The sequence below is a fragment of the Scyliorhinus canicula genome, chromosome 20 (genome assembly GCF_902713615.1).
Source record: "Scyliorhinus canicula chromosome 20, sScyCan1.1, whole genome shotgun sequence".
Classification (NCBI taxonomy): Eukaryota; Metazoa; Chordata; class Chondrichthyes; order Carcharhiniformes; family Scyliorhinidae; genus Scyliorhinus; species Scyliorhinus canicula.
In genome coordinates this window covers 32888849-32914596 of record NC_052165.1, presented here as the reverse complement: position 1 = coordinate 32914596, position 25748 = coordinate 32888849, and the positions used below count along the sequence as shown (strand labels likewise).

The 25748-nt window shown below is 46.0% G+C and overlaps 1 long non-coding RNA gene across 5 annotated transcripts in view; it reads right to left on the bottom strand.

The window, feature by feature from the left end:
- Window positions 1-25748, bottom strand: part of LOC119954699 — a 248415-nt gene that overhangs the window by 221432 nt on the left and 1235 nt on the right. The gene's annotated exons all lie outside the window — the stretch shown is intronic.

Genomic DNA, 25748 nt, shown 5'->3' with positions numbered 1-25748 from the left:
TATGTGCACCACAACAACTGGCTGTTCACCCTCCCCCCCCCCCCCCCCCCCCCAGAATGTTCTGAAGCTACTCTGAGACATCCTTGACCCTTGCACCAGGGAGGCAACATACAATCCTGGAGTCTCGATTGCATCCGCAGAACCGCCTGTCTATTCCCCTTACGATTGAATCCCCTATCACTATAGCCCTGCCATTCTTCTTCTTGCCCTGCTGCGCAGCAGAGCCAGCCACGGTGCCATGAACCTGGCTGCTGCTGCCTTCCCCTGGTGAGCCATCTCCCTCAACAGTATCCAAAGCGGTATATCTGTTTTGCAAGGAGATGACCGCAGGGGACACCTGCACTGCCTTCCTTCTCTTGCCCTGTCTTTTTTTTAAGAATAAGGTCAATGAGTTGACGACACAAATAGAGACAAATGGGTATGATTTGGTGGGGATTACTTAAACATGGTTGCAGAGGACTGGGACTGGGAGTTGAAGAGTTGAATGTTCAAGGGTACTCCGTATTCCGAATGGATAGACAGGATGGAACAGGAGGTGGAGTTGCTTTATTGGTTAAAGATGACATCAAAGCTATATTAAGAAATGATATTGGCACTAAGAACCAAAATGTAGAATCGATCTGAGTGGAAATAAAACACAAGGGAAAGAACTCCTTGGTAGGAGTAATTTACAGACCCTTGAGCAATAGTTCAAAAGTGGGGCATATTATAACCAAGAAATAATGAGGGCTTGTGAGAAGGGCACGAGTGATTTTAATGTGCATATTGACTGGATTAATCAAATTGGCAAGGATAACCTCGAGGGAGATTTCACAGAGTGCATGGAGGATTGTTTCTTAGAGCAATATGATATGGGCCAACCAGGGAGCAGGCTATTTTACATTTAGTTTTATGTAATGAAGGAAGGTTGATAAATAGTCTTGTTGTTACGGATCCTCTTGAAAGGAGTGATCACAGCATGCTAAAATTTCAAATTCAGACTGAGCACGAGAAGACATAGTGCCATACTAAAGTTTTAGCATTGGGCAGAGGCAATTATACAGGCCTGAGGAAAGAGTTGGCCCAAGTAGACTGCGCAAAAATAATTGAGGGTAGAACAGTTGAGAAACAATGGCGGATGTTCAGGGAGATATTAAATACCTCCCAATTAAAGTATATTTCTGAGAGGAAGAGGGATTGTAAAAGGGAGAAAAACATTCCATGGCTAAACAAGGAAGTCAAGAAAGACATAAAGGCAAAAAACTAGAGCATACCATGGTGCAAAAGCTAGTGGTAAGCTGGAGGATTGGGAAAACTTTAAGGTTCAGCAAAAGGTTCCTAAAAATAAAATTAAAAGAGCCAAGATGAATTACAAGAGGAAATTAGTAGAAAACAGAAACACTGATACCAAAAGCTTTGATAAGTATAAAAACAGGAAGTTAATAGCGAAAGTAAATGTTGGCCCTTTAGAGGACGATGCTGATGAGGTCATAATAGGGAGCACAGAGATGGCAGGGGCATTGAACCAATATTTGTCTGTCTTCATGTTGAGGATAGTAAAAAATTTCAAAAAACTAGTTAATGCAAAGGAACGGTGCAATAACCATTACCAGGGCAACGGCATTGAATAAACTAATAGGATTAAAGGCAGATAAGTCTCTGGGACCTGGTGGCCTGCACCCTCGGGTATTCAGGGAGGTGGCAGCAGAGATAATGGTTGCATTAGTTATGAGATTTTAAAATTCCCTGTATTAGGGGCTGGTTTAGCTCACTGGGCTAAATCGCTGGCTTTTAAAGCAGACCTCGCAGGCCAGCAGCACGGTTCGATTCCCGTACCAACCTCCCCGGACAGGCGCCGGAATATGGCGACTAGGGGCTTTTTACAGTAACTTCATTGAAGCCTACTCGTGACAATAATCAATTAGTAAGGAGATGGCTGAACATTTGGAAAAACAATGCTCAACCCATCATTGTCAGCATGGTTTTATGAAGGGTAAGTTGCGCTTGACAAACTTGTCAAACTTGTTCTTTGTGGACATAACCAGCAAGGTGGTTAATAGGGAACCTTTGAATGTAGTTTAATCTAGACTTCCAGAAGGCGTTTGAGAAGGTGCCCTTAAAAGACTGATCCAGAAAATGAGATTGCAGTGGATTGGGGGCAGAATACTAGATTGGACTGAGGATTGGCCAACTGGCAGATAGTAGACGGTCGGGATAAATTGGTCCTCCTCTGGCTGTCAAACTGTAGCTAGTGGGGTTCCGCAGGGGTCAGTCCTCCAACCTCAACTGTTTACAATCTATATAAATGATCTGTGAGCAGGGACAGAGTGGAACATAGAACAATTTGCAGATCATACTAAAATAGGTGGGAAAGCAGATAAAGATTTTATGGACGGATATAGATAGGCTAGGCGATTGGGCCAAAATTTGGCAGATTGAGTCTCACGCGAATAAGTGGGAGGTTATTCATTTTGGCCGAAGAAATAGAAAGACAAATTATCTAAATGGAAAGCAGATTCAAAATGCGTCTGGCCAGAGGGATCCGGTTGTCTTTGTTCATGAATCGCAAGAAAGTTGTTATCTAGGTACAGCATGTAATTAAAAAGGCAAATGGAATGTTAGCATTTATTGTACAAGGATTGGAGTATAAAAGTAAAGACGTTTTGTTGCAATTGTATCGGGTGTTGGTGAAACCATGTCTGGAATATTGTGCCCAGTTTTGGTCTCTTTATTTGTGGAAGGATGTGGTGGCATTGGAGGAAGTTCAGAGGAGGATCACTAGATTGATTCTGGGGATGAAAAGGTTGACGTATGAGGAGAGATTTAACAGTTTGGGCTTATACTCGTGGAGTTTAGAAGGATGAGAGGGGATCTGATCGATGTATATAGAACATAGAATTTACAGTGCAGAAGGAGGCCATTCGGCCCATAAAGGATCACTGGCCCTTGGAAAGAGCAACCCACTTAAGCCCCACACCTCCACCCTATACCCGTAACCCCACCTAATCTTTTTTGGACACTATGGGCAATTTTAGCATGGCCAATCCACCTAACCGGCACATCTTTGGACTGTGGGAGGAAACTGGAGCACCCGGAGGAAACCCATTCAGACATGGAGAGAAGATGCAGACTCCGCACAGACAGTGATCTAAGCCGGGAATCGAACCTGTGACCCTGGTGCTGTGAAGTAACCGTGCTAACCACTGTGCTACCGTATTATAAAATACTAAAAGGGATTGATAAAGTAAACATAGACCAAATGTTCCCCCTTGTAGGGTAATCTAGAGATCACAGATATAGGTTGAGTGACGGTAGATTTAGAACTGAGATAGAAAGAACTACTTCTCCCAGAGGGTGGTGACTTTGTGGAACACACTGCCCCATAGTGTGGTGGAATCTGAGTCATTAAATGGTTTCAATTGATATGTATCTGATTTTTTAAAAACGGTTAAAGGAATATGGGGAACAAGTAGGGAGGAGGATTTGAGACCAGGAAGAGATTAGCCATGATCTGATTGAATGTCGGAGAAAGCTTGAGGGGCTGAATTGCCTACTTCTGCTCCTAATTCCTAGATTCCTAGGTCATTCAGAAATATCCTGAAGTTTTCAAAGATGAACTGGGTACTACAGTTAAATTGTTCGTAGATCATTAGGTTACTCCTCACTTTTTCAAACCAAGGACAGTGCCCTCAATAACGAAAGACAGTGTGGAGGAGGACTTCGGAGCAGCTGCAAAGGCTAGGAATCATTGTGCCCATTCAGTTTTCATATTTGGCAACTCCAATTATTCTCCTTCTCAAAGGTGATGGTTCTATGCACATATATGGGGATTACAAATTTACCATTAATCAGATTCAAAATAGGAGCTTACCCATTGCCATGGGTAGAAGCTCTGTTTTCAACCTTTGCAAGAGGCAAGATGTGTTTAAAACTGGATATGAGCCATGTCTATCAGCAACTCTTGTTAGAGGATGATTCGACGCAGCACATGGCCACCAACATATATAAAGGGTTATTCAAGTATAATAGTTTGGTTTTTGGAGCATCATCCAGTCCAGCAATCTTTCAAAGGACAATGGACAACCTGTTAGAAGGCATTCCTTATGTTGCAATCTAATTAGATTACATTTTAATTTCAAGTAAGACTGAGGAGGAGCACCTCAGCAACCTTGATTGCTTTTCAAAAATGTTTTCAGATATGGGACTGTGTCTAAAGCAGAGCAAGTGTATTTTTCAGGCACTGAGCATGGAGTATCTCGGCCACAGAATCACTGCACAAGCTTAATCTCCTGTGGAAGGGAACATTTGAGTGATTAAGCAAGCTCTAGAGTCCATGAATGTTGCTGAGCTCAGGTCATTTGTAGGTTTGAGAAACAATTATGAAAAGTTTTTTGCCAGACCTGCCTACTGTGTTGGCTCCACTGCACCTACTTCTGCACAAGAAACAAAATGGAAGTGGGTATCTGCACAGAAGGCGGCTTTTAAAAATGTGAAAGCGCTGCTACCATCGAAAAATTTGTTTGTACATTTTGGTCCAGATAGGGAACTTATTCTGTTGCGATGCCTCACTTTACAGTGTGGAGGCGGTACTTTCATATGTTATGGAGAACAGGTCCAAAAAACCCTTTTGTTTCGCATCTAGAATGCTGACAAAGGCTGAAAAGAGATATTCACAGTTGGACAAAGAAGGTCAAACTATCATTTTTGCAGGAAAAAGATTCCATCAGTATCTCCAGCGTCATTCGTTCACAATATATACCGACTGTAAGCATTTTCAGACTCAAAATGTACTCCTCCCATTGCCTCAGCACGTATACAGTGCTGAGTGCTCACATTGTCAGTGTAATAGTACAGAGCTGTGTACAGGGCAGAGAAGGACAATGCTAACGAGTTAAGTTGTCTCCCTTTTTTTTTCTTTTAAATTTAGAGTACCCAATTATGATTTTTTTTCCCAATTAAGGGGCAATTCAGCATGGCCAATCCACCTACTTTGCACATCTTTGGGTTGTGGCGGTGAGACCCAAGCAGACACAAGAGAATGTGCAAAGTCCAGATGGACAGTGGCCTGGAGCCACGATCGAACATGGGTCCTCGGTGCCGTGAGGCAGCAGTGCTGCCCAAGTTGTCTTCCTTTACTTGATTTGCCAACCCAGGTATTTTTCCTCCTGAGAGACTTGCCCTATCTCTAGTGAGTGCGAAACAAATTAAGCAATGGACGGAGAGATTTTATTCTGTTACAAGTTAAAAGATTTCTGATGCAAGTATGGTCATCTATCATAGAAAATAGCCGGATGAAGCCTTATGTGAGACGCAAAGACAAGTTAAGTGTGCAGGATGCATACTATGGGGGTGAGAGTGGTTGTTCCACCCTGGTCGTTCGCAGGTAATGGATGAAATTCATGAGGCTCATTCAGGTGCTTCTTGAATGAACAGTCTCACCAGGTCGTATGTTTGGTGGCCTAATATGGACTGGGATTTGGAGGACAAAATGAAACCCTGTTCTGCATGCCAATCTAACTAGAAGATGCCCCACTAGCACCATTCGATCCTTGGGAGTGGCCTGATCGTCCTTGGTGGAGAACTCATGTGGATTTTGCAGGTTCCTTCATGGGTCATGAGTTTTACGTCATTGTTAATGCACATTCTAAGTGGTTATAAGTATGCATGATAAGCAATGGAGAAGATACGTTAAGTCTTTGCAACTCATGGGTTACCGGATTCTCTCGTTTCTGATAATGGTACATTTATGAGCGAGTTGTTCCACGTGTTTATGCAAAGGAATGGAATACGCCAAGTGCGTATTTTACCTTTTTATCCAGCTTCAAATGGTAAGGCAGTGTAAGCTGTTCAGACATTGAAGGAAGGATTGAAGAGGCTAGCAGGTGATACTTTAGGGACCAAGCTCTTGAAGTTCTTATTTCAATATCATATCACATCACAAACAACTACGGGACTCGCACCAGCTGAATTATTGATGGGTAAAAGACATCAAAGCAAAAGTGGGAAAGAGACAAGAAAAGCAGAAGATTAGATATGATTATTGTGCTTGGGAGAAACGTTTCCACCCAATTGATTTTACTTTTATCAAGAGTTTTGGCAGTTACCAGCATTGGCAACCTAGAGTTATTCTTAATCCAGTGTCTTTGGTTGTGAAATTGAAGAATGGGAAGAGTTGTTCGTGGGCACCAGATTATATTTGTCGGCATCATGGCTCAGAGACAGCAAACGTCAATTACCACAAGACATAAACATAGAACATACAGTGCAGGAGGCCATTCGGCCCATCGAGTCTGCACCGACCCCCTTAAGCCCTCCCTTCCACCCTATCCCCATAACCCAATAACCTCTCCTAACCACTTTGGTCACCAAGGGCAATTTATCATGGCCAATCCACCTAACCTGCACGTCTTTGGACTGTGGGAGGAAACCGGAGAACCCGGGGGAAACCCACGCAGACACGGGTGAACGTGCAGACTCCGCACAGACAGTGACCCAGCGGGGAATCGAACCTGGGACCCTGGTGCTGAGAAGCCACAGTGCTATCCACTTGTGCTACCGTGCTGCCCTAAAGTTCAGTGTGTTGGACTGCCGAAACTGCCTGGCAGTCACAGTTACTACCGAGAATCTGTAGGGCCCACAAGAAATCGTCCAGAGTCTCCCCCCGGGTGTTGCCATCTCATGGCCAGGAGGTGCCTGGCGTACACTTGATTCACCGACTTAATGTAATGTCCCTTTAGTAGCGTCATCACTTCTGTGTAGGTGGGCTCATCCCGGATGAGGTGAAAAATTTCAGGGCTCACCCGTGAGTAGAGGACTTGGAGCTTCTGTGGGTTCGAGAGTTCTTCAGTGGCTGCTCTGAGGTAGCCTTCGAAGCAGACTAGCCAGTGGTCGAAGGTGGACGTGGCATTGGTTGCGTGAGGGCTCAGCTCCAGGCGATCAGGCTTGATTAAGATGTTCATCTTTTAAAATCTTGTGCAATAAATTGATGTACCATCAATTCCCATGAGACGAGATTGGTGAAACAATTGAGGCTTTATTGCAGAAGATGTGCCTCCTGCAGCTGGAACCAGAATGGGAGCAGCGCAGGAGGGGATACACTTTTATACACCGCCTGCTGGGAGGAGCCAGCAGGCTGGGATTTACTGGGTACCTGTAATACATGGGCAGTACCGTAATACATGCAATGTGTTACTAGTAGTGTTTACTACACAGTGACCCAGGGCCGGGATCGAACCTGGGTGTTTGTCAACCTACATTGCACTCCCTCCAAAACCAAAATATCCTTCCTGAAGTGTGGTGCCCAGAACTGCTCATAGTACTATATAACTGCAGCATTACCTGTGTAATTCCAATCCTCCAGATATAAAAGCGAGCATTCCATTCGCCTTTTTGATTGTTTTCTGCATTTGTTCCTGGCATTTTAATGACCTATACACCTGAACCCCAAAGTCTCTTTGGACATCCACTTTACCTTTTAAACTTCTTTCCATTTATGATGTGGAGATGCCGGCTTATGACATCTTACTGTGCTCTTTCCATTTAGAAAGTACTCTTCTCTATCTTTGGTGGTTCAAAATGGATAATCTCACACTTGCTTACATTAAATTCCATATGGCATAATTAATCTAGTCTGTTAACCTCTCCTTGCAATTTTATGCTATATCTAGGCTGTCTACAATGCCACCTAACTTTGTATCATCCACAAATTTGGATATATTACTTTCTATGCCATCATCCAAGTCATCATTGAATAATGCGAATAATTGAAGCCTGAACACAGATTCCTGTGGTACACCACTCGTCACCTCCTGCAAATTAGAGCAGTGTTCTTCAAACTTTTTTTCCGGGGACCCATTTTTACCCAACCGGCCAACCTTCGGGACCCAACCTGGCCGACCTGCATGACCCACCATTTTCTCTTACCTTGTTATCTGTTGACAAAAATGGAGGAAATGGTTTTGGGTCCCTTTGGCCCTCGTACACACTCCTCCAATGACCTGTTGGATGAAGGTGAAGCCTTCCAGTGTTGGAAAGTATAGGAGTCTCCATCTGTACAAAGTTCTGCATTTTTTCCATAAAATTTTATCAAATTAAACCCCCCCGAATTTGTAAAAAAAATAAAAAATAAAATGAATAAAATAAATGAAAGAAATAAAAAATAAATGAATAAAATCCCCCCGAACTTGTAAACCAAAAAGCTGCGACCGTTTAGAAAAATAGCGGCCGCACTGCGCATGCGTGCCCGATCATCGGCGCGCATGTGCAGTTTGCGCATGCACGCCAATGATCATGCGTGCATGCGCAATGCAACCGAATTAATTTTACATGTTCGTGGCCATTTTTAAGGCCACTTGCAGCTGGTGTTATTAAAAGCCGGCGGCTGCGCGGGGCTTTGTGCAATCGGGAGTGCCACGAAGGTCGGTTCCGCGACCCTCACGACACCCGCCCGCAACCCACCTACGGGTCATGCCCCCGAGTTTGACAATCACTGAATTAGAGTAATTACCATTCTCCTCCACGTGTTTGCGTGGGTTTCACCACCACAACCCAGGATTGGCCACACTAAATTACCCCTCAATTGGAAAAAATGAATTGGGTACTCTAAATGTATTTTTATAAATTAGAGTCATTACCCATTATCCCCTCTCTCTGTTGCCAGCCACTCAATCAATGTTCTAACCATGTCAATGATTTGCCCACAACTTTGTGGGCTTCCCCCTTAGTTAAGTCTCTTGTATGGGACTTTACCAAATGCCTCCTGGAAGTCCATATAAATAACATCCATAGACATTCCCCTGTACACTACCTTAGTCACATTTTCAAAAACATTCAATAAGGTTAGTCAGGTATGACCCTCCCTTCACAAATCCATGCTGGCTCTCCCTGATCCACTGAAAATGTTCGAGGTGGGATTTCCGGTGGCGGCCATGGAGTGAAAGGTGGCACACTTGGCAGCTCCCGCTCTTGGTGGTCTTTTTTGTGGCTTTTAAGCTGGATTTCCACAGGAATTTTTCAAAAATAAAGGTTTAAAAGTGAGAAGAGAAGGTGACCCCTAGTTTATGGAACTGCGCCCAGGGAAGAAACGAAAAAGGAGGAATTAAAAGTTGGTTGGAAGTGAGGACCAGAGTTTGAAGGAGGCAATGGCAGGGATGCAGGGTTTGACCTCGCCAGCTCAATGATCGACAGACTAGTTGGTGAACTCCTTAAGTGAAAAGTTCACTCAACATCGCAAAGAGTGTGCCGAGGACCTGGCCCGGGCGGTGGCTCGATTAGGGCAGTGGTAGACCGTGTGGAGGAGAGATTGAAGACCCAGAGACAGGCGATTCAGAAGCTGGTGGCGGAAAGAGAGGAGCAGTCCACCGCGCTGGCAGCGGAGTTCGGGCTGCTACAGGACCAACAGAAACGACTGCTGGAGAAAGTGGAGGATCTGGAGAACCGTTCTCTGAGACAGAACATCCGGATCGTTGGTCTGCCAAAGGGGAAGGAATGATCGGTTGCCGATGCATATGTGGAGAAGATGCTGGAGAAGCTGATAGGGGATGCTGAGAAGTAAATAAAGTTTGGACTGCTCTACCCGGCCAATCTATGGGTGACCTATGACGGTCGGGAGCTGTATTTTGGCTCGCCGGAGGGCCTGGCAAACTTTATGAAGGACAATAACCTGATGGGAAAACAAGGATCTCGAACCTTGACTGTGGAGAACTGAGTTAGAAGTGATGTTTTGCCTTGTAAAAACCTTAGTCTTTTAACTTCGTAATTTAATTTACGATGTTCGAAAAGTTGTTTGAGATTCTGCATGTATAATTCCTTTTTCTTTTTTTTTCCTCTGTCTGTTCCATCTGGCTCTGTTTGAAGGTGTTTGACTAGTGACGCGACCATCAATTCACGCAAAACAAGGAGTAGAAGTAAACTGTGGCTTTAATCGACTGGAACAGTGCCTGCCTGCGACTGCTCTGCTACTGAGAGCCGCCTACAGGGCTACTGCCCTTTATACCTTCCCTCAAGGGGTGGAGCCAGGGGCAGAGCCCACAAAGGCACCAACATAATACATTCCAGGTAATACCTTACAATGGTCCATAGGTGGAGCCATCATGGGCAACGGCGTGATACAGTTACACAACTAGATAAGATTTTGTTAAGGGAGGAGGGGTGGGCCTTTGTGCTTGGACCTTGGGAGGGATTGTTTTGTTTGTTTTTTGTGCTTTTTGCCATTGTTCTGGGAACTTATACTAAGAGTGGGGGAAGGGGAACCAGCAGGTGCCAGGGGCAAGGAGCTGCCAGGCTAGCTGAGACGGCTAGTTCACGGATGCAAAGTGGGGATGAGCTGAAGATTAACGGTGGGGGGGGGGGGTAAACTGCTGACGAGGAGAGGACTTTAAGGGTGCTGGAGGAGGAGAGTGGATGGTGGTAGCTGTGGGGGGGCAGGCCAGGTGAGGTGCGGGGCATGGGCTAAGGGCTGGCCTCGGAAAGGTCATGGCTGATTGACAGGGGATGGAGGTAGGGTGCTCACAGACCAGGTTGGTTACATGGAATGTTCGTGGACTGAATGGGCCAGTCAAAAGAGCCCATGTGTTCGCACAGGCAGCTGAAGGCAGACGTGGCCATGTTGCAAGACACACACTTGAAGCTGGGAGACCAAGTTAGACTGAAGAAGGGATGGGCTGAAAAGGTGTTTTATTCAGGATTGGACTTTAAAACAAGGCGGGGGGGGGGGGGGGGGGGCAATTCTGGTTAATAAAAAGGTGGCATTCGAGGTGGGAAAGATAGAGGGAGGCCCGGGGGGGTAGATTTATTATGGTCAGTGGGAAGCTGGAGGGAATGGCTGTGGTGTTGGCGAATATATACACCCCAAACTGGGATGATGTTGCATTTGTCAGGAGGGTGCTGGGGAATATGCCGGACCTTGACTCGCACCGGCTGATTATGGGGGAGAATTTTAACACTGTCTGGATCTGAGACTAGACCGGTCGAGTTCCAGGTCAGGAAAAGTATCAGCAATGGCAAAAGAGCTCCGGGGGTTCATGGAGTGCATGGGGGGGGGGGGGGGGGGGGGGGGGGTTGGATCAGTGGAGATTCAGGAGGCAAGGAGCAAAGAGTATTCATTCTACTCCCATGTGCAGACGGTGTACTCCAGGATAGACATTTTTGTACTTGACAAAACGCTGTTAGCGGTGGGTGGATGGCACTGAATACTCAGCAATCGTGGTGTCAGATCACACCCTACACCGGATAGACCCAAGGGTGAGCACTGGAAAGACCCAGCATCCGCAGTGGAGGTTTGATGTAGGGCTGTTAGCAGAGGATGAAGTCTGTGAGCGGGTGAGGGAGGCCATTCGAGGGTACATAAAGAGCAACGACACAGGTGGTTTGGGAAGCATTGAAGGCAGTTATCAGAGGGGAATTTATTTTGATTCGGGCCCACAGGAAGAAGACTGAATGGGCGGAGTTGGACAGGCTGGTAGGTGAAATCTTACAGGTGAACCGGAGATATGCGGAGTCTCCGGGTGAGGAGCTCCTGAAGGAGCATCAGAGACTTCAAATGGAATTTGGGCTCCTGTCCACAAGTAAGGGAGAAGGGCAGCTGAGGAGGGTAAAAGGGGTGATATATGAATATGGGGAGAAAGCTAGTAGGTTGTTAGCACATCAGCTGAGGAAGCAGCGAGAGAAATTGGAAAAGTAAAGGATATGATGGGGAAGGTGGTGGTGGACCAGGGGGCGATAAATGATGTGTTTCGCGAATTCTATAGCTGACCATAAATCGGAAGCCCTCAGCCGGGGAGGAGGGTATGAAGCGATTTTTTTGGGGGGCTAGAGTTCTCAAAGGCAGGTGAGGAACTGGTGGAAGGCCTGGGGTGCCCAATTGGGCTGGGGGAGGTGATAGAGGGGTTGGGGGTGATGCAATCGGGTAAGTCCCCGGGACCTGATGGATACCCAGTGGAGTTTTATAAAAGGTTTTCTGGGTTACTGGGGCTGCTCCTGTTTAAGGTCATTAATGAGTCTAAGGAACTGGGCGTGCTCCCCCCAACGCTATCATGGGCATTGATCTCTCTCATCTTGAAATGGGATAAAGACCCAGAGAGCTGTGGATCATACAGGTCGATCTTCCTTTTGATCATAGACGCTAAATTGCTGGCAAAGATCTTGGCCACACGCATAGAGGACTGTGTCCCGGAGGTAATCGGGGAGGGCCAGACGGAATTTGTGAAGGGCAGGCACTTGATGTCCAACACTAGACGGCTTTTAAATGTTATAATGATGCCAGCGGAGGGGCGTGAGGTTGAGGTGGTAGTAGCTCTGGAGGCAGAAAAGGCTTTTGACCGGGTGGAATGGAATTACCTATCTAGGCAGGTTTGGGTTTGGGCAAGGATTTGTGGATTGGGTCTGGTTGCTATATCAGGCTCCGGTGGCGAATGCAAGAACCAACCAGGTCCGGTCAGAATATTTTAGTGTTTGTCGGGGGACAAGACAGAGGTACCCGAGCTCTCCTCTACGGTTTGCCCTGGCCATAGAACCCTTGGCAATGGCCTTTAGGTCACCGAATGTCTGGAGGGGGCTGGACCATAGGGTCTTTCTCTACGCAGGCGATTTACATCTTTATATTACAGACCATTGGGAGGGATAGCTGGAACCATGGAGACATTGGAAAAATTTGGGCAGTTTTCAGGCTACAAACTAAATATGGGAAAGAGCGAGGTGTTTGCGATTCAGGCACAGCGGCAGGAAAGGAGACTGAGGGACTTACCTTTTAATGTGGTGGGGAAGAACTTCAGGTATCTGGGGATTCAGGTGGCTAAGGATTTGGGTAAAGCGGTTGACCAGATGAAAAGGGATTTCCGCAGGTGCGACATGCTCCCGCTGACACTGGTGAAGATGACAGTCCTCCTGAGGCTGCTGTTCTTTTTTCAACATCTCCTGATTTTTGTCCTGAAGGCCTTTTTTAGAAAAATGAGTCCGGTAATCTCGGGTTGTGTGTGGCTGGTAATACGCCTCGGGTGAAGAAGGCCTTCCTGGAACGGGGTCGCGGGAAGGGAAGGCTTGACCCTCCCGAGTTTTATTAATTACTACTGGGCGGCCAACATATCGATGGTCAGGAAGTGGGTAGTGGGGGTGGGTTAGGGTTAGAGAGTGTGTAGAGGCAGCATCCTGCAGGGGTACGAGTTTGGAGGCTTTATTAACAGCAGCCCTGCCATTCTCGCAGCCCGGTACTCCACAAGCCCAGTGATGGTGGCAGCCCCGAGGGAGTGGGGGCAATGGAGACAGCACATGGGATTGGAGGGGGCATCAGTGCGGTCATCGATATGTGACAATCACAGTTTTGTTCTGGGGGACTGGATGGGGGCTTTAGGAGGTGGCAGCGGGCAGGGAATGAGATATTTGGGGATCTCTTCATTGAGGTGGGTTTCCCGAGCCTGGAGGCACAAGAGGAGTTTGCATTGCCGGGTGGAAACAGGTTTCTGTACCTACAGATACGAGATTTTGTCCGGAGGCAGGTTCCAAGCTGTCCTCACCTCCCCTTGAGGGGAGGGTCTCGGAGATATAGAAGGAATTGATGGAGTGGGAAGGAGTCCCAATCGGGGAGGTGAAGAGGAAGTGGGAGGAAGAATTGGGAGGGTAGTTGGAAGTCGGACTATGGGGAAAGGCCTCGAGGAGAGTCAATCCATCCTCGCCGTGTGCCGGGCTTAGTCTGATCCAGTTCAAGGTGGTCCATAGGGCTCATACGACTGTGGCCCGGATGAGTAGGTTTTTGAGGAAGTGGGGGATATGTGCGGACGCTGTGGGGAAGCCGGGCGAATCACAACCATGTTGATATGTTTTGGGCATGTCCGAAGTTGAGGGGATTCTGGCAGGGATTTGTGGATAATAGGGTGGGGGTAGTGGGGGTGTTATTTTTATATTTTTTGTGTGTGTCGGCCCGCTTGATTGTTTAAGAAATATTAAAGTGTCAGAGGTCCTGGAAGAGAGGGTGACTCCGAGTCCAGAATTGGCAATATTTGGGATATTGGGAGATCCGGGGGCCCAGGAGGTGGTGGGTGGGGGCGATGTTCTGGCCTACTCCTTCCTGGTGGCCTGGAGATGGATTTTGCTGGGATGGAGGGACTCGGAGCCTCCAAAGTCAGGAGTGTGTGTCAGCGACATGGCAGGGTTTCTCAGGCTGGAAAAGATATTAAGTTTGCATTGAGAGGCTCAATTCAGTGATTGGCCCAAGGTGGTAGCCGTTCACAGACTTCTTCAAGGGAAATTGAACGTCAGCAGCAAGGGGGTGGGGGAAAATGGGAGGTATGGTCGTGTAAAACAAGGACAGGGAACTTTGTATACGGGTAATTCGGAAATAGGGTGGGGGTAGTGGGGGTGTTATTTTTATGTTTTTTGTGTGTGTTGGCCCGCTCGATTGTTTAAGAAATGTTAAAGTGTTAAAACTGTGAAAATTTAAAATGCTTCAATAAAATATTTTCTAAAAAAGGTAAGAAAATGTTCATGGTGTTCAGTTATTCCAACCCTGATTAGATTCTAGAAATTTGTCCACCACAGATGTTATAGAGTGTTATTATGTATCTTCTCACTTATTTCTATTGCTGATGTCATCAATAAGTGTTGTAACGTCATTAGATATTATTGTTACCTGTGTATACTCGTAATTAATTGTCGTTAGGTCTAATTCAGCTCGGTTATTGTTATTACAATGTTTAGCGAGTTTCTCCCATTTGAGTCCATTCTGTATTTTAAACTTCATTATTTTTATATATAAAAAATTGACTTTCACTACATTGTTTCGACTACCATCTGTTGTTAAGTTACCACACTAACCCTAACCTAGCCCCAATCTAATCCCAGTCCCAAGTATCATATTTGTAGTCTGAGTGGTCATGTATATATCAGGATGACGTGTACACAGGAAGTGATGCGTCAATAGTGTGGGAGTTTTCCCCAAGCATGGACAGATACACAGCATGTAAGAGCTGCTAATATCTTTCAGTAAATAGTTCAACCTGTTAGTCCTCTGTATTCATTTCCATACAACCCAGTAACTTTACAGGGTGTCAGGAACGAGCCGAGTTGGTGCATCAACATGCTCATTTTTGATGAAAACATCACTGGTAACTGGAAGAAGTTTAAAAAAGAATGGTGCGTCTACTGTTTTACTGATCTTTCTAATAAATCAAAGAAGGCAGAAACCTAAACACTGTTGAAACTAGCGGGCCCAGAGGTTGTCAAAAAATTTGAATCCTTTGTCTTCCAAGGAGAAGAAAAAGAGGATCTGGAGGTACTGTTAAAGAAATGTAAACAGACATGCGTGCTGGTAAAAAACATCACCTTGAACAGACATGTTTCTAACACCACTAACCAGTAACACAACGAGTCTGTACAATCATACACTTATCACTTTGAAAACCCTGGCTAAAATGTGTGCATTCGGTACCCTCACTGACGAACATGTGAGAGACCGTATCATCTGTGAAATACACAGCAATGCCGTGTGCAAACAATTGCTCCGAGAAAGAAACCTCATGTTAGAGTCTGCCATCTGTGTCTGAATGCCAAATGACCAATCAAAGAGAAGCACCAAGGAACCACGGTTGGAAACAAAGGTATTTGTGGCACAGAACACACCCTGCTCGAACTGCGACAGCCATCATCCCCAAAACAGAAACACATTCTTCGCCTTGACAGACGTTGCAACAACTGTGGCAAGTGGAACCACTTTGACAATTGTTGCCGGTCCAAGTCACAGTAACCTGCCACTACAACTAGCCACATTGCAGCTTGCTACTCCTCCAAAGTTTGGATCACAAATAGAGTGGTGAGCTGGAGGTCAATCAAAACAACCAGAACACTGAGCCAATCCAAACATTTTACTGCAAGAGCATTGACTCTCTCATGAGAAAAAGTGAAATCTATGCTATGTTAAATATTGCTCACAGCAATGTAAAACTTAAGTTCAAAATCGACACCGGGGCAAAATACAATGTTCTGTCGAAGCAGCTTCTGCTCCCTATGCTGCACTAGATTCTACCACCAAGATAAATCTCATCATGTATGGCAGACAGATCATACGTAAAGAAGGTGTGGCCATCATGCACTGCACACAAGGCAGATTCCAATTCCACGTGGTTGACCAAGATGTAAAACAGTTGTTGGGTCTCCAGGACATTATTATACTGGGGTTAATCCACCTTGGACCAAATATACATACTCTACAGCACCAAGCCCCAGAAATGCTAGAATACAAAAAACTGTTTGACTAATATCATTGGGAAGGTGTCCATCATATATCACATGAGGCTGGATGACTCAGTAATGCCCGCTGTCTGTGTTCCAAGAAGAGTACCCCTTGCTATGAAACAGAAAGTAGTCGATTGAATGACAAGATGAGGCCTCAGGGTGGGTTTCTGCAACGGTAGCTGTGGTATGATCAGGATCTGCATTGACCTAGTTCACCTAAATAAGTCACTGCTGAGACCCACTATCCCATGAAGATGATTGAACAGGTTATAGCACACATGCCTGAATGTGAACTACGGATTTTGGCAAATCCCGCTGGATGAAGAATCCCCAAAGCTAACTATGTTCATGTCTTTGGTAGGCAGATGCCACTTCATCTGCATGCCCCATGGGATCTCCACTGGCGATGAGGTCTTCCAATGGTCTATGGAACAACTCTTTGATGGACAATCCTGTGAAATCATCATCAATGACATCCTGGTCTAGGATCATACATGATGCACATTTGAGTTTGGTCCTCAACAGAATCGGGGCCATATAGTTGAAGCTCAAACCTGCTTAATCCAGGTTCAGGGAAAACCAGGTTCCTTACGTGGGCCACCTGCTCACAGCCGATTGTGTAAAGTCAAATCAGGACAAGACAATGGCTATATGGAAAATATCCACTCCTGAGGACAAGCATGCCCGCAGCGTTTCCATGGTATAATGAATAATTTATTTATGTGCAAGTGAGATGACTGGATCCCTCCATTCGCTTCTTCATCAGGATGTCAAATGGTGTTAGTAGGTGCATCACTTTACTGTGTTCAACAATCTCAAACATCTGCTTTCAGTGCTTCTGGTGCTACAATACTTTGACATTTGAGCACCTGTACTTTCATCAAAGACCCCATCTCCAGCATGGAGTTGGCACAGTCTTTATCCAGAATAGCAGCCAATAGACTTTGCATCAAAAACACTCACTGACATTGAAACTCATTATGCCTAGATCAAGAAGGAACTCCTTGCCTTAGTCTTTGCATGTCAGAGATTTCATGACTTTGTCTACGGCTGCACTGCCAACGTTGAAATTGATCGGCAGCTGCTCATAACTGTGCTTAATAAGCCTCTTCATATTGCATCACAATGCCTGCAGTATACGATTCTCATGCTACGACCTCAGGTGTCCTCTAGAAGCATGGTAAGGAGCTATACCTCACGGGATGCCCTCTCCAGCTACTCAGCATTGACCAGGCAGATTGTAAGAAGGACATTGTTGTCATGATGATTCAAGAATTGTCATCCTGTAGAATCGATGGATTTAAAGCTGCCCTACAGGATGACACATGCAGGCAGCTCCATGATGTAATTATGAAGGCTGGTCAGTGTTCTCAAAGGAGCTACTCCATGAGCTTCGCATCTTCTACGCTATGAGAGAGAAGTTAACCATGCAAGATAGATTGAGATTCTCTGCAGAGGTATTACAACCAGAAACTCCACCAAGGGCACCCTGGAGTTGAGCCAAAGTGTAGGCAAGGAAAACCATGTAACGGTTCTCAATGTATGCGGACATAGAGAGGGGGGTATCCAGCTGTGCACCATGCAATGCACTCAGGCCTTATCAAACCAAAGAACCACTCCACCTCCATGTGGTCCCAGACCTTCCATGGTCACTTATGGCAGCAGATATATTCAAATGGAATGGGAAACAGTATCTGGTCCTTGACTACTTATACTCAGGCCATGGTGACATGGCAGACATGAAATGAAATACAAACATTGGAAAGCTTAAGAGACGTTTTTCTACATATGGCATTCCCCAAAGGATAATGACGGACAACGCCTGGCAATTTGTCTCCAGGGAGCTCAAAGACATTGCACACACATCGTACTTTGAACACATCCCAAACAGCCCCCTCTACCGAATTGAATGGTTTGGCAGAGTAGGTACAGTATTAAACTCAGCAAGGCATCTTCTCAAAAAATGCCTGTGACAACACAAGACTTCTATGCTGCCATACTCAATCTTCAAAATCTGCCGAGACGGGATCTGCTCTCATTGGCATAGAGAAGGTTCTCCAGATGTACCATAAAACCATAAGTAGGAGCAGAAGTAGGCCATTCCGCCTTTCAATGAGATCATGACTGATCAGAAATGATAATCCTCAACTCCACTTTCCCGCCTTATCCCTATAACCCCCGATTCCTTTACTGATTAAAAATCTATCCCAGCCTTGAACATTCCTATGACACAGCATCCACAGCTTCTGCGGTAAATAATTACATAAATTCACTACTCTCTACTGCCTACCTGGGTGGCACCCCCGATGTTGCTTGCTTCATGGTGCAGGATGGTGTAGCACAGTAGTTAGCACAGTTGCTTCACAGCTCAAGGGTCGCAGGTTCAATTTCCGGCTTGGGTCACTGTCTGTGTGGAGTCTGCAAGTTCTCCCCATGTCTGCATGAGTTTCCTCCGGGTACTCCGGTTTCCTCCCACAGTTCAAAGATGTGCAGGTTAGGTGGATTGGCCATGATAAATTGCCGTTAAGTGTCCAAAATAGGTTAGGTGGGATCACTGTTACGGGGATAGGGTGGAGGCGTGGGCTTAAGTAGGGTGCTCTTTCCAAGGGCCGGTGCAGACTGGATGGGCCGAATGGACTCCTTCGGCACTGTAAATTGTATGATTCTCCCAGTTGGTTTTCGCTGTTGTGCGTTTACCTCCGCTTCGGCTGTTGATCGTTTCTTCCTCCTATACTTTATTACTCTCTGTCGCTGTGTTCGTCATGGCCATTGTCCTTTCCTGTACTCTCCTTCCAGTTTGTGTTCCCTCGTCTTCCCTTTCCCCCCCCCCCCCCAACCCGGTTCCCCTCGTCTGTTCCCGGTCTCCTTTTGCCCCCCCCCCCCCCCCCCCCCTCTGCCTTGCAGTTCTCCTTTATTTTCTGTTGTGTTTAGCTACCCCCTCTTGCACTGTTACCATCCCGTGTCTTTCCCTCCTTCCTTCTCTTTCCTCATTCTTTGGCTACTTTCCCCTGGCACTTGGCTACTTGATTATTCACCAGCTTGTTGGTTGGTTGGCCACAAACTGGTCCCGGAACAGTTGTATGAATGGGATAGGTCGAATAGGCAGTCTGCAGCTTTGGGTGGTGCTGCTGACCACCAGCCAAGCAGGATTCTATAACAGGCGATCAGGGAGGCAAAGGCATCAGCCCTGCTCCCCATGTAGAGATCTGGCTGGTCAGAGACCCCGAAGACCGCCACTTTCAGGCACAGCTCTACCCTCACCCCTATCACTTTGGACATTGCCTCGAAGAAGGCTGCCCAATAACCAACAAGTCTAAGACAAGACCGGAATATGTGGCCATAGTTGGCCGGGCCTCCTTGGCACAATTCACATTTGTCCCCCACCTCCGGGAAGAACCTACTCATTCAGGTTCTTGTTAAGTGGGCTCTATGTACCACCTTTAGTTGCATTAGGTAGAGTCTTGCGCACATGGAGTTGCCCTATGCAGTGCTTCACTCCAGAGTCCCCACCCTATTTTGGGCCCCAGGTCTTCCTCCCATTTCTTCCTTGTTGTGTTTAGTACGGTGTCGGCCCTCTCTACCAGTCGTTCTTACATGTCACTAGTTTCCTTTACCCAGAATGTTTGCGTCAAGTAACTCCTCTAGTAGTGTCTGTCCTGGTGGCCATGGGTACGTACTGGTCTCCTTCCGTAGGAGGCTTTTGAGCTGCAGGTACCCTAGTTCATTGCCTCTAGCTAATTGAAATCTGTCAGTTCATCCAGTGTTATGATCCTGCCGTTAGTGTATAGGTCCCTGACTGTCAGTGGCCCCACTGTCCTGTCTCTACTTTTGAGTGCTGGTGTGAACCTGTGGTTATTGCAGACGGGAGCTTTGTCAGACATTTTGGTCAGGTCGAATTACTGCCGTAGTTGGTTCCAGGTCTGGAGGGTGGCTACCACCACTGGGCTGCTGGAATGTTTTTTGGGTGGGGATGGAAATGCCGCTGTGGTGAGGGCCCCGAGCGAGGTCCCCCTGCAGGAGGCCTCCTCCATGCGCAGCCACTCGGCTTCTGGCTCTTTAATCCATCCCCATACTCGTTTGGCTGTCACTACCCAGTTGAGTTTGTAGCCTGAGAAGGCACTTTTAGGAGCGTGATGGTTCCTTCCATGCTGCTTTGTGGATCCAAGATGTAGAGGAGCAAGTCACCTGCACGGAGTGACACTCTGTGCTGTCTGCCTCCCCTTTGGATTCCCCTCCAGTTTTTCTGCTATTCTGAGCGATCGCTATTGGTTCAATCGTTAGGGCGAACAGCGGCATCCCTGCCTGGTGCTCCAGTGCAGCTGAAAGTACTGGGAGTTGGTGTCGTTTGTCCATATACTCACCGTGGGAGCATTGTCTAGCAGCTTCACCCAGGAGGTGAACCCTGATCCTAGCCCGAACCGCTCCAGTATCTCTGAGGTACTACCACTCGACTCTGTCAAAGGCCTTTTCTGTGTCCAAGGAGACGATCACCTCTGGTGTTCTCTCCCTGGGTGGGGTTAATATCATGCTCAGCAGTCGCCTGATGTTCGGTGTTAGCTGTCTACCTTTGACAAAGCCCATCTAGTCCTCTGTGACCACCTCTGGGACGCAGTCCTCCAGCCTTTTGGCTAGGATTTTGGCATCTACGATTAAGTAGTGAGATGGGTCTGTACGACGCACATTCCATTGGGTCTGTCTTTCTTAGGTATTAGCGAGATTGAGCCTGTGCTGGTGTAGGTGGCAGCGTTCCCTGAGCCAACGAGTCAGTGAACATCTCCCGCAGGTGCGGGTCAGTGTTGTCGCAAATTTTTTGTAGACGTCTGCCGGGAACCCGTCTGGTCCCAACCTGCGTGGAGCTAATACTCTCCATGATCTGCCCCAGTTCTCATGGTGCTGCCAAGACCCATTTTCTGTCCTCCCCCACAACTGGCATGACCAGTCCATCGAGGAACCGTTTCAACCCCGATTCCCCTGCTGAGGGTTCCGAGGAGTACAGCCTTTGGTAAAAGGCCTTAAAAAGGTTTTGTTGACCTTTCCTGGGTCTGCTTCTAATGTGTCTCTACTGTCTCTGATTTATGCAATCTCTCGAGTGGTTGCCTGCTTTCTCAGGTGTGCTAGCAGGCGGCTGGCTTTGTGTCCATGTTGGTAAACGGTCTCCGTGTTTGGCGGAGTTGGTGCACTGCCTTCCTCGTGGAGAGCAGGTCAAAGTCCATTTGTAGCTTTTTTTCTCTTCGCCAGGAACACTACGTGGCTTCGGAGTATTTATGGTCCACCTCCAGTATGGAGTCGAACAGCTGCTGCCTAGCTGTCATTTCCTCCCGGTCTCTTTGCGCTTTGAAGGGCATAATTGCCCCTCGAATCGCAACGTTTAGCACCTCCCAGAACGTGGAGGGTGAGATCGCCACATTCTGGTTGTTCTCCGTATACTCTGCAATGGCCTGCGATATCCTTTTGCTAAAAGCCTTGTCGGCTAGTAGGGCAGTGTCCAATCTCCACATGTGGGGCATTGGGCTCTGCCCATCTCCAACCTCACATCCATAGTGTGGAGATTACAATTGCGGAGTACTCAATTTTGACCAGCCCTGGAAGCACTGCTTTCCCCACCACAAAGAAATCAATCCTGGTAAATATGTTGTATACTGGAGAGAAGAACTCCTTCTCCCCTGAGCGGGGGAACCTCCAAGGGTCTATCACTCCCATCTGCTCCACACAATTAGAGTTCCTTGGCCATGCTCGAGGTCTTCCCTGTTTTGGGGTATGACCCGTCTGTCCTTGGGTCCTGTAGTTAAAAGTACCCTTCCCTTGATCAGTCGGTGTGTCGAGGGATTCAGCCATCACCTTTTTCACAAATTTTGTGTCATCCCAATTGAGCTTACACGTTACCAGTACAATCGGTGTCCCGTCCAGGGCCCCGCTAACCACGACGCACCGTCCTGGGTCCGTAACTGTCTTCATCGCCCTTAACATTGTCCTCTTGTTGATCAGTGTCGGCACCCCCACCCTCCCGTAACAAGAATGGTAGGTCTGTCCCACCCAGCCCCTTCTTACCCGCAGTTGAGTCGGTCCTGCTCTCAGGTGTCTCGGAGGGAGACTATGTTGGCTTTCATGTTTCTTAGATGGATGAAGATTCTGGATCTTTTCACTGGGCCGTTGAGTCCCCTTTCATCCCAGGTGACTATCCTGGTGGGGGGCTTGTCCTCCCTGCTCCTGTGGGATTAACCATACTTACCTGGTGGACGACCCCTGCACTCCAGGGTTTCCCTTTGTTAGGGAGCTGTCCAAGACAGCCACTGTCACTGATATCCCTATGCAGCCAGGTCCCCGAGCTCCAGGGGAAGAATTCAGAATGTCCAAATTACTTAACAGCAAGTCTTTTGGGACTTGTGGGAGGAAACCCACGAGACACAGGTAGAGCGTGCAGACAGTTACCCAAGCTGGTAATCGAACCTGGGACCCTGGCGGTGAAGCATCAGTGCTGACCACTGTGCTACCGTACCACCCATTTGAGGGGTTAGTTAGATAGCTTCATATGCCATTATCTTATCAAGATTAATTAATGGGACTATATTATGACCTGGTTATAAAATAAGTTATCCACCAGTTCTCTGCCACTATCTCCTTTCTTAATGAATTATTATATACATGTAACAGCATTTCCATGATTGCATTTGAACCTCAAACATTCCAACACCATCCATCTAAACTAATTTCATCCGGTTTGATTCATTCATCAATTATTTTTCAAGATTTTTGATGTCTTCTCAATAACCCTTCATTATTATCCTTCATTGCATTAGAGTTCCTATTCCTATTAAAATGTTTTCATTTTCCTTGAGGGAGTTCACCTTAGGGCAATAAATACTGGCCTTGCCACCAAAACTCATTCAATTAAGAAAGAGAAAATAGATATATTTTGCTTTTCAATCACTATCCATTGCTTACCTGTGAGGTATCCATGATGTGGAGATGCCAGCGTTGGACTGGGGTGGGCACAGTAAGAAGTCTTTTGGAGTGACTCCAAATAAACATGTTGAACTTTAACCTGTTGTCAGACTTCTTACTTGAGGTATCAGTTATGCAAAGACAAGTTCAGGTGGCTGGACAGCTGCTCGATTATAAGGATATTTAAGGGAGCTGTCAACAATGGCAGGATAGGCTTTGGAACGAATACATGGGGCCTGTCTGGTGTTCTGAAATATTCAGGCTGGCAAGTGCTGGGATTGAGACACCAACCATAATGTAGTGTTGTGGATAACTTTAGTGTCCTAATTCAAGTTATCACAACATAGTTATCCTAACTATCAGCTGCAAGAACAAAGAACTGTAGAAATTTTGTTCTGTTGTGTACATTTGGAATACAAAAAGAAAATCAGAACAAGGTAATAGGTTACTAACTGCTGTGAATTGTCAAGTATTGGCCATAATCAACCAAATAATGTAACGGGACACATTAGCTTGGCCTGTCTTACCGCTCAGCAGGAGCAAATTATGCATTATGAGAGCAAGCTTACATTAATGGGAAACATTTTAACTGCAAGCCTGAAAGTGATTGATCATGAAAATGTTGGGTCACTTCATTTTGTTCACCGTTGTCCATTCAGGGATACAGAGTAAGCAGCGATTACAAGATTGATTGGGGGAAAAACTAAAATCTGCCACGCAGGATTGACTCTTCAAAGCATCAAGCCAATGGCTGGCACTGTCATTGAATACTAGGCTCTATAAAAAGGAGGCAATCTAACTATAATCGAAGTGGCAATGCCACAAGGTTTACCGGTGAAGGAAAACACTAATTTTCTAATCGTCAAAGTTGTTACACTAATCACCAACTCTCTTCCATAGCAACACAATTTTGAAACTCAAATTTTTAAATTATTCCTATAAAGAACATACATGCATTTAATAATAATCACTGGTTTAATTGGCCCCCCGTAAAACCATTTAATGGTTTTAAGAATGTTGCCGTTAAGGATCATGTCAGTGCTAGAGATCCTCATATTTAATTTAAACATTCTGCAAAATTCTATTCTGGGTAGAAAACGTGCAGGGGCAGGAAACTCAGAGCCACCACTGGTTCTTTGGAGATAGCTCAGAAGCCAAAATATTTGATTCCAAGCAGTCAGCCCTGCAAATAACCAGAGATTAAGTCAATGCTAGCTCTGAAGGTCCTTGACCCGAAACATGAACTAACTATTTTCTCTGGATGCCGATAGATCTGAATGTTTCTAGCAGATTTGCCAAATCCACATTTTGACAAATCAAAGATATTGTTTTTATCTCCATTACAACATCTGCTACCCATCAAAACAGCATACTTTAATAATACTTTTTTCAATTTACTACCACACCCAGTCACTCCTGCAGGTCAAATAGTTTTGCTTACAAATGTTCAGGTGGCACGCTGTCCCTTTTTCACAATTTTTATTTTATTTATTTGGAGACTTCCAAATACATAACCGTAGCATTTACTTGTAAAGTGTTCTCTAAAACAGCTAGCCATAGTGAACACATCTGACATCAATTAATATCTAGGTCCCAAAGATTTTGAAGTGGGGCAGTCATTTGTGCAGTTTGAGTGGTGTTGCATTGTATAATAGGCAATCTGACCGTCTGCACCAACCCAGCCACCTATGCCAGGCAAACAGAGGTGCACCTGTTGATCTGCACAATAAACATCTGAAGCTTTATTAATGTTAAGTGTTCAACTGTGACCACTTTTTAAAAAGTGAAAATTGCCACCCCCCCCTCCGCAGGAAAAAAAACACATGTATAGTAGTAATATAAACCATTTTAATTAGAAAGGGAGAAAGTGGCAACAGTTGATTCATACAAATGAGATCCATTCCCCAGGGAATAGACAATGAACACGCGCAGCAGCAAACCAATATCAGAGTTGGAGATCAGGATTAATCAGAACACAGATCAGGTTAATAGCACGTTATGACCGCATTTGACAATGTAATAGCCATTGAATTTGGTTCCATTCCTTACACAGAACTGTGATGATTCTACAGTAGCTGCACGGATTGCTGCGTTTAAATATTGAGTGGGGTGGGGGAAAGAAACGGGAAAAGTCCAAACAAGATTGCGTTTGCTCCTTTCCTTCGGTAAAAACGAGCCTGTTCTGCACCTGTGCGATGACACCTGAACACCCAACAAAAAACGGCACATGTAGATTTTAAAAAGCCAAACCTACATTATTGGCCGGTTAACAGTAAAAGGAAAAGACTCGGCGACAAAAAAAAAACCCCACAGGCAGGCAACCAACCCTTCATGCTCCAATTAAGAAAGTGAACTAATTCATCTCATGACTGCTTCGCATAATGATTCAGGGTCAAACGTAGGCTTCGGAAAGCAGCCGAAGCGAAACATTGATTGATTTCACATTTAAAAAAATACATTCAAGGGATGCGAAATTGGGGGGGGGGTTAACCAGACCCAAGATACATGGGGGGGGGGGGGGGATAATTCAACCCACGTTCCGAATGTCCTGGAAAGATGTCTTGGAGAAGAGGACATTGCAGCCGATCTGTTTTCTCTCCTTTTGA